Raw genomic sequence first — 10,020 nt, forward strand, 5'->3', positions numbered from 1 at the left:
TCTGATCAGTAAACTTTTGGAGTTATACTGAATGAACTGTTTGGAAAAATGAAGAAGTAACCTGAGTGTTATAATATAAACAGTAAAATTTAATTGGACATTGGCAGAGATGCTTTTTATTTCAGGATAAAAACGTTGAAGGAATTCCCTGATTTGCAATGTCTTTGTTTAGAAGCGGAGCGACGCAGATGGATCCATTTCTCAACCCTGTTGTCACTGTGGTGGTGGGAAAGAGTTTCTCTTTGACCTTTGTGGAAAAACCTTCAATCATGAACGGGACCTAAAACCACATCAACGTAGACACACTGGAGACAAAATGAACTACTGCAAAGAATGTGGGAGAGGCTTCCACACACCAAGTACATTAAAAATACATGACCTCTTCCACAGTGTGGTCAAAAAGCACATCTGTGACCAGTGTGGGTCATCCTTCACCACTGCACGTGAGCTTAAAGAAAAAGCATAAGAGAATCCACACAGAAGAGACACCATACAAGTGCAGACACTGTGACAAAAGTTTCTCACAATCAGGTCATCGTAACAAACATGAATGTACACACATGGAAGTGAACGTCAGCTGTGACCAGTGTGACAAGAGCTTCCGGAATCTCAGTTCATACTCCGAACACAAACGATTCCACGCTGTAAATAAACTGTTTCACTGTTACCAATGTGCAAAAACATTCACTTCATTATCTGCTCTGTGCAAACATCAGCCTGATCATGCAGGACTGAAATCACTGGATCACAATGAATCTGAAGAGGGAGAAAGATCCTCTTCTGGTTTCAGGGTCAGACTTAAAAACCTTGAGATCAGGCTCCACAGAGTTCAGATGGAATCTCCTGTAAAGAGTGTCAGCTGATGTCACACTTGGATCTGATGAGGTAGCTCTGATTTCTGGAGCTGCAGTGAATAATCCTGAATGTTACATTTAGGAAGCTGCATGTATAGATATGCATATCAAGTTTATGTTTTTTCCTTTGAGGGATTTTAATTCTCTAAAATGTTATCCCTGTTACATTTTAGTCTTTGTTTCCTTAGGACACAGTAGTGTTTAGTAGTTGTACTTGTTACTGTATTATTAAAGTTATAGGAATGTCTTTTTTACCAAATCAATCATGTATCAAAATTGCAGATATGGATTATATATTTCAATTTCTTTCATTTGTACTTTCTTAGTGTTTCCAAAATTAACTTCTTTTTTTAATGTATTCATTTTATGTGTTACCTCAGTTAAATTGCAATTCTTCATTCATATTTAATGTTTTGCTGTTGTAAAATCTTCTCTTAAATCCTTTTCTCCCAAAACTGCAAATATTTTCACAGCAGTTGCTGTTAAAACCTCCAAAATGAACTAAATCTGTCCACCAGCTTTGAAACAACACCTGCTGTGACTTTATGTCCAGAAAAAAGAAACTCAAGCTAAACTGGTTTTGGGCTGTACTTCCATGTAATACCAGTTTGTACCAGAAGATGAAGCAGTGAGTCAGTGTAACCTTTATTTAATTAGGCAATAAACACAATCTTATTCACAGTGGCAGCAAAGAAATGTAGAAAGATAAAAACAGCAGCACACATCAGGACCATTTTAAAGATCACAGGTGACTACTTTTACTTAATTCAAATTCTGTTAAACCTCTATTTTTTGTTCCTCCTTTCACTTTAGTGTATTTAGTCCTTGAAGTACGGTGGCCCTGAAGTGCAAACCACAAAAACAAATCACAAAACGCACAACAAATTGAAAAGCGCAAAAACAAATTGAAAAGCGCAACAACAAATCACTTAACGCAAAAACAAATTGAAAAGCGCAAAAACAAATTCACTTAATGCAAAAACAAATTGAAAAGCGCAAAAACAAATTCACTTAACGCAAAAACAAATTGAAAAGCGCAAAAACAAATCACAAAACGCAAAAACAAAAACCAAACCGGAAGAGGTAGGTACCAATGCTGCAACAACAGGCATCACTGATTGGATGATGGATCCCGTAGCCTTTTGAACCGGAAGTTGTTCTGCCGAACGTGGTTATGAGAAAGAGCAGTCAACGGCTGTATCCCAATTCAGGGTCTGCAGCCTTAAAGTACGCAGCCTCAACGATCCTCAAGGGCCGCGTGCATTTAAAAACGCTAAGGCCGAAGCGCGAGGCTTGTGAAATGGGACGGTCTAGCCTCCGTCGCGCTGCCCAGGTTGCCTAGCAACCATAACACCAACCGCTGGAAACGTTTCATACAGCTTTGACGGAAATGAAGGAGAACATATTTTGTTCGTGTGTTTGTTTCTACACGAGCTTTGTGTGATTTAATACGTATCTGAGGCTGAGACCACAGGACTGTAAAACATGATTGCTGGCCTTCATATCTGTACTGAACAGTCATTTAAGATTAGCTAGTAAATAACAATTAGCTAATGTTGTTCATGAGACTAAAGTCAGTGTAAATATGATATGGCCAATATCATAGTTATTATATTAATCATAAGTTATTACAGCAGTGAGTTTGAACTCTCAAATCAAATCACTTCTATTGTCACATCACATGTGCAGGTACACTGGTACAGCACATGTGAGTGAAATTCATGTGAGTGAACTCTGTGTCTAATACTGAGCTTCAGTAAAGATTCAAGTTGCAGTTATTTATATGTCCTATCACCTTAAATCTTCACTCAAAGACAAGTATCTCTGACAGTGTATATGTAGATGTATTATATATGAGAGACAAATATTGTCCGTGTAATATGTTGGCATTACTAAATTTGGCTCAATGCTTACATATATGTGTAAAAAGAAAATGTACAAGCTGTGATAACTGTTTCTGATAGAATGAAGAGTAGACTGATATATTAAATATTCCTTTATTGGGTGAGAAAATCAGACCATGTCATAACTGCTTTAAGTCATACAGAATAGATATCAGAGCCTTAAACAGGCTGACTTCTGCTAAATGGGTCAAACTGGGCAGAAAGTCTACAAACACATAACATCCTTATAGAATATGATGTAACACTATAGATCAACTTACCTCAGAATATATAAAGCATATAAACAATTACAGCAATATGATGCAACAAACACAGCAGTGCTACTAATCCAAAATACTCAAAGCTTCATAGAACTGAAACAAACATTTATTTTCAGGTCCATTCTGCTGCTGATACATACTTTAGGTTTCTGAATATTAAACTTGTTGCTGCCTTTCATAGTGTGTAACTTGAAGGCCCTGAGTACTTTCTCCCACACTGAAAACACTGGGATGATAACATTATTTGAACATTACCTAATAAGACTGATTCAGGACAGACAATTAGTTATGTTAAACTTTCCTAGCAGTCCTTCACAAACAGGGAACAGTCTGTCTATTCTCCCCATCTGTCAGCTGCTGCTGGCTCTTCCTCCTCCTCCTCTTCCTCACACACTGCTGAGTTTGTCCTGGTGGATCATCAGGGGTGCAAAGCCTCACAGATGATGTGCAGCAGTGGGTCCCTCAGTCTGTCCTCACTCTGGACACTTGCAGTTGTCACACATGGAAATCAAATGTGTGATAAGCTGCAGGATTCAAACACAAGTGTAACTTATAAATACATGTTCATACTTTTATTCCACAATCAGAGAGAAAGAAAAGAGAGAGAGTGCAGGACAGACAGACAGGTGACAGTCTCAGGTGTACACACTGCTACAAAACAGCACAAGAGAAGGAGGATTTAGTGTTTGTGTTATTACGAGTGCTAAACAAGAAGAGTTCCAGATGGTCCAGTGGACACATGTGTGACTCCTGTGATTAAAGCATCTTTCTTTCAGCTTAACGAGTGAACCGTCAGCTCGTTCAAACACACGTTAAAGTCCGTTTGGCTCGACACCACCGAACAGAGGCAGCAATATAACATAGCTAACATTAACAGTGCAGTGAATCCTGCTTGTGCCGTCATATTCAGGACTGCAAACCGAGCAGCATCCCTGACTTTCAGCTGGTTGTGTTTGTGGATATATGACTGACTTTAATTATCCATAAAATCATCACATTCTCTGTAAGATTAAGGTCAACTATTGTATTATTATATTTTAAATGCTTTAAAACAAAGTAAACGCTGAAAGTACAAACATCGCTAATGGCAAATAACTTTGCCGACATGTGGCCAACAGTAGTGTTTTAATGTTCCTCATTATTAAACATTTGCACATAAATAAGTGACATCATATTCAGTACTTACGTTTAACAGTTTACTCTTCGGCCGCTACGCTTCTGCCGTCTGCGGCAAAATTATCCACAGTGACTGCCGCGCTATAAATTGTGGGATATGTTGGGCCACGAAGTCTACACCGCCACAGCCTTAAAATTCAGTGAAATGAAGGCCGAATTTGAGGGCCACATTTCGAGCAGCCTTTGAATTGGGACAGCCTTCGGCGCGCCGCTGTGACGTAATCGGCCTTGAAATGCAGCCTTTAAGGCTGCAGACCCTGAATTGGGATACAGCCAACATGTTTTGTCCAAGTTGTGGAAAAAAGTTGGTAGAGCAGTCACCAAACTTCCGAACAGAACAACTTCCGGTTCAAAAGGCTACCGGATCCATCATCCAATCAGTGATGCCTGTTGTTGCAGCATTGGTACCTACCTCTTCCGGTTTGGTTTTTGTTTTTGCGCTTTTCAATTTGTTTTTGCGTTAAGTGAATTTGTTTTTGCGCTTTTCAATTTGTTTTTGCGTTAAGTGATTTGTTGTTGCGCTTTTCAATTTGTTTTTGCGTTAAGTGATTTGTTGTTGCGCTTTTCAATTTGTTTTTGCGTTAAGTGATTTGTTTTTGCGCTTTTCAATTTGTTTTTGCGCTTTTCAATTTGTTTTTGCGCTTTTCAATTTGTTTTTGCGTTAAGTGAATTTGTTTTTGCGCTTTTCAATTTGTTTTTGCGCTTTTCAATTTGTTTTTGCGCTTTTCAATTGTTGTGCGTTTTGTGATCCACATGTTTGCAGCTGTTTTCTTGTTGATTTGAAGTTTGTATCATGAAATCCTGATAATGTTAAAGTGTTAGTTATATTTGATGAAGTCTGTGTAGAGTTTATCTTATTAAACAGTTTGGTGTGAAAAATAAAGAAATGGTCTCAGAACAAGTAGTTTGAGCCATGATTTCAGATTCAAACTAATTTAACTGTTTTCAGTGGTACATGTGGAGGTTTATCAGAGGAGGAGACTTGGCTGTTCTCCACTCACACTGAACAAGGATCCTGCAGCTCATTAAAAACTCTAAAATGATCTTCAAGGATAATATGTTTGATTTTTCTTAAAAAAGTGCTGTTGGCATGAAGTTTTCAGACAGTGTGTTTAAGAGCCATTGTGGTTAACATCTCACACATTCCAATAAAGCAGATGTTCCTGCATTGCAACAGCGGTTTGCAGTTGCCTATACCACAGGTTAAAACACTCTACTGATCCCTGATGGGAGAATCATCACTTCTGCCAACAAAGAATAGAATAGAATAGAATAGCTTTTTATTGTCACTGTTACAAGAACAGTGAAAGGCAGTTTGGCATCTCTCCATATGTGTGGAGTACACAATAGCGAATGTATTTACACAATAACAGACAAATTTACATTTACACAAGAAAAGATATGTACAAGTTATACATACACCTGCAAACATACACGCACATACATACGTATATGTATATATACATATTTGCATCCGTACATGCGTACACACACATATGTCCACATACACACTTACGTCTGTATACATACACATACATGCCATCTAACTAGCAGGTGCATTGAGAGGTGCAGTGTGATCAGTGATATTGCACATTGAGTGTGTGTGTGTGTGTGTGGGGGGGGGGGTGCTGTTGGAACTATACTGAATAATGTTATAATAAATACAGTTTAAAGAGGTAAGGGTGTTGGTTGCTTTGAAATATAAACAGAAATACGATTTATAAATAAGGTGTAATGTCCATGAGTGTTGGCAGTGCAGTTATCCTCCAATCAGGGTGGAGGTAGGGCATGTTTGACAGCCTGTGGGTAAAAACTTCTGTTGAGTCTGTTTGTCTTTGACCTGATGGACCTGTAGCGTTTACCAGAGGGAAGGGGGGGGGAAAGTGAGTGTCCAGGGTGCGAGGGGTCTTTGATGATGATGCTGGCTTTCTGCTGAAGTCTGCCAGTATAGATGTCTCTGAGGGGGGTTAGTGAAGTGCCAATTGCCTGCTCTGCTGCCCTCACCACCCGCTGCAGTTTCCTCTTGTCCTCCGCGGTGCAGCAGTTGAACCAGAGCGTGCAGCAGTAAGTCAGAAGGCTCTCAATGGTGGAGCGGTAGAAGTTTACGAGCAGTCTTTGGGGTAATTGGGCCTGATGTAGTTTCCTGAGGAAGTACAGCCTTTGTTGTGCTTTCCCTACCTGGTGGGAGATGTTTGTGGACCAGGTAAGGTCGGCTGAGATGTGGACTCCGAGGAACTTAAAGCTTTCTACCCTTTCTACCTCCTCCCCATCAATGTAGAGGGTGGAGTGCTCAGATCGCTTCGTTCTTCTGAAGTCGATTACCATCTCCTTGGTCTTGGCTGTGTTCAGATGCAGGTTGTTGTCGTCACACCATTGCTTCAGATGCTGAACGTCCTCTCTGTAGGCTGGTGGATGTTTGTTTACAGTCTGATGATGGGACATCATGCTCTGCATCTTCAAAGTTTGTCTCTTGATTATTATTCATACACAGTAATGTGACGTATGTTCATATCTAGTATACCTGGACCAACCTGGTGGTCCAGGTATACTAGATGGAGGCTGTTTGAGTCTGAATGTTGGATGTTGTGTATCTCGTGTTCTCTGGGCTTTGTTGTCCTCAGTCTTTTTGCAGGATCAGAAAACAAAACCAGGAGGATGCCACCTTTGGTCTTGTGATGAAGCAAAGCTCAGTAAGAAGTGTGATTAAATGGTGCCCACATGTGTGCTGCTGAGAAGAATGTACAGGGGTGAAATGTATATTTTGCATCTTCTATGCTTACAGATATGTTTTTCTTGACAGAGGCTCTGCAGAGGTTAGACAAAGCATAGAAAATTACAATTCTGATTTTCATCAGAGGCTGCAGATAAACCATACACAGCTAAAATACAAATACTTGTGAGTTTTAGAATTGAATGTTCCTGATACATGCACATGTTGTACACAGTATGTGCTTTACATTTTACTGTGATTTACTGGGATATTTGTTGCCTGATGTTCAGCAGGAATGGAAATGGAATCAAAGGGAGATGTTTTTATTGTTTTTGTAATGACATGACCAAATCTTCAATATTATTTATTTGCTTGGTTATTTTAGGAGTGTTTCTGAGTGAGGGAGAGAGGAGTCATCATCTAGGTAAAGTGACGTGGATCAGGGGAAAAACTTGTCTCCGCTTTCAAAGGAGATACTCTTAGAGAGAGACGATCCGAGTCATCCTTAAATGATAGTGCTTTTAAATACACAAACATTTTAAATGAACATCCAACTTTGACTGTAATACAATTAAATCTTTGCATGTGTGTTTCCAAACTCTCAGATGGGCAGGATATCAATCTTGGACTGTCTAACCTGCAGGAGAAGCACTGAATGATCACCACACATGAGCATGTTCCTGCAACATTCAGCAGCTTTGCTTTTGGTAAGTAGAGTTACCTAAACACATGCCATCCATTTCTAACAGCCTGGTTACTTCCTGTCAGTTATCTTAGAAATCATGTGGTCACCTGACCTAACACTGTTTCTTCTTGTTTGCCTTAATGTTGAAGTGTCAGATGTCAAACAGCTGGAGAGGAAACTAGACCAGTGTATTGGGATGTTTCACAAACATGTGCCAGATGCTGTTCCTGTCTTTCATGGTGACATCACCAGAGACGGCCCCGCCCACCTCAGGACCTCGTCATTGATCACGATGATTATAATGATGACAGCGAGCGGAACTAAGACTGTAAAAATCCACGACCAAAATGTTTAGATGCTTTCTAATTATTGATGTATACTGAGAGCCTCTTTCTGTGTTTTGTCTGTTTTGTTTGGGTTCTTTTTTTTTTTTTTACCTCATTTGTTACTAACAAAGGTCACCAAACTCACAAAGTTTACACTCTGTATGTGTTTTCATCTTTACCAGCCACACTCTAACTGCAATTGAGAAAGCAAACCCTTGAAATCGTAATTTTTCTCTTTTTGTAGTTGATGATAATTCAGTGAATATACTGCGCTGCTTCCTTTTATTGCGTCACACATTGCTTTAAGTTTTCCGTGTCCAGTTGTTTTTTACTGCTGTTTGAATTCTCTGCATGTTTGACCTTGTAGACTGTTTAATGGACTGCTTGTCTTCCTGTTTGTAACCGCCGCCTGTTTTTGACTAAAGATTTGGATTTCTGACTTTAACACAGCCTCTGCGTGTCCTCCCTTTGTGTCCTCTTCCTCTGTGAATGTGTTGCATGTGTCACAGATTCATTTTATTAACAGCTTTCCCACAGTCAGTTGCATCAGCATTCATTCACAGCACATTTCAGAAGGATTCAGATTAATACAGTGATCTTACAGTCAGAATTATCCTGACAGACTGCCACTGTAAATTATCTTTCATCAGGTCAATTTTAAAGTTCAGTATTTCAAAGCAGGCGTTATGAAGAATCATACTGGCATCAGGACTGTAACAATAAGATAAGATAAGATAAGATGGCCTTTATTAGTCCCACAGGTGGGAAATTTGTTTTGTTACAGCAAAAGTGCAAAGTTATGTAGCAGAAATTAGAAAACACTGGAATGCAATAAAATACAATAAAATAAAATAAAATACTATATACAATAGAATAAAATAGAATAGAATAATATATACAATAGAATAAAATAGAAATACAAATACTATATACAACTGAGTAGGAAAATACAAAAACACAACTTCGTCAGAAGAAGAATTGCACGTATAGCAGTCTTATTGCACATGTGTGGGTTTGTGTGTTTGATCAGCTGCAAAAGTCTTTATTGTAGAGTCTGACAGCAGTGGGGAGGAAAGACCTGCGAAATCTCTCCGTCCCACACCGTGGGTGCCGCAGTCTCCCACTGAAGGAGCTGCTCAGTACTGTCACAGTCTCATGCATGGGGTGGGAGATGTTGTCCAACAGGGATGACAGCTTAGCCACCATTCTCCTGTCAATGGTGTACTTACAAAGTTTTTTAATTATGCTAGAATATTGGAAGACAATAAACTTTTAGTGTTTTCTGCATATTAATTATACTGAAATAGAGATGGTGACCATAACTGTACAGAAGCACTAAACAACTGACAATCTAACAAACATTATTGGCCTGAGCCGTCATGCACAGTGAGTCTGATCCTGTGCTGTGAGAGTCTGACAAGCATGTTTCTGGTCAGTTTGGAAGAAATAATATCACAATGTTGATCTTTTGTTCAATATTCCTTCTCTTTTAGAACATAAACTGTGATCAAAGCTACTTATGTTCACAGCATGTAATAATACTGACAGTCCAGGGCATTGTGGTCTGTTGAGCTAGGGTTAGGGTTAGCAATTCAGACATATGTAATCAATATTACTCTTGCTGGAACAAACGCCTAGGAATTTGTATTATAATTCATGAAATATTCAAATTCAGTATCAGTCATTTTATATTATAACCACGTATCCACCCAGGCTCATGGTGGGGCAGGGCTCTGTCCTGGGATGCTTGAGTGAAAGGTAATGTACACCCTGACCAGGTATCCAGTCTGTCACAGTTGTTTTCAATATTTGGTTCTAAAATATGAGTGAAAACAAAAATCCAACTAGGATTCTTGCGTATGATGGATGAAGTCTGTCTTTGACTGCTGATCCATCAAACCCCCAGCAGGTGAACCTTATCATGACATAAGACAGTAACAATGTAAAAAATTTAACAGCTACAGTCTAAATTTAAAGTGCATTCTAAACTCCTCTTCAATAAATTATTTGGATGTGCAGTGAGTCATTCAGGACTGTAAAACGTGAACTACAGAACCCAGAGTCTTCATCATTAAATCTCTGGTTGCTTCATTTTTCTATCCTAT

The sequence above is a fragment of the Oreochromis aureus genome, linkage group 3, assembly GCF_013358895.1.
Source record: "Oreochromis aureus strain Israel breed Guangdong linkage group 3, ZZ_aureus, whole genome shotgun sequence".
Taxonomy (NCBI): Eukaryota; Metazoa; Chordata; class Actinopteri; order Cichliformes; family Cichlidae; genus Oreochromis; species Oreochromis aureus.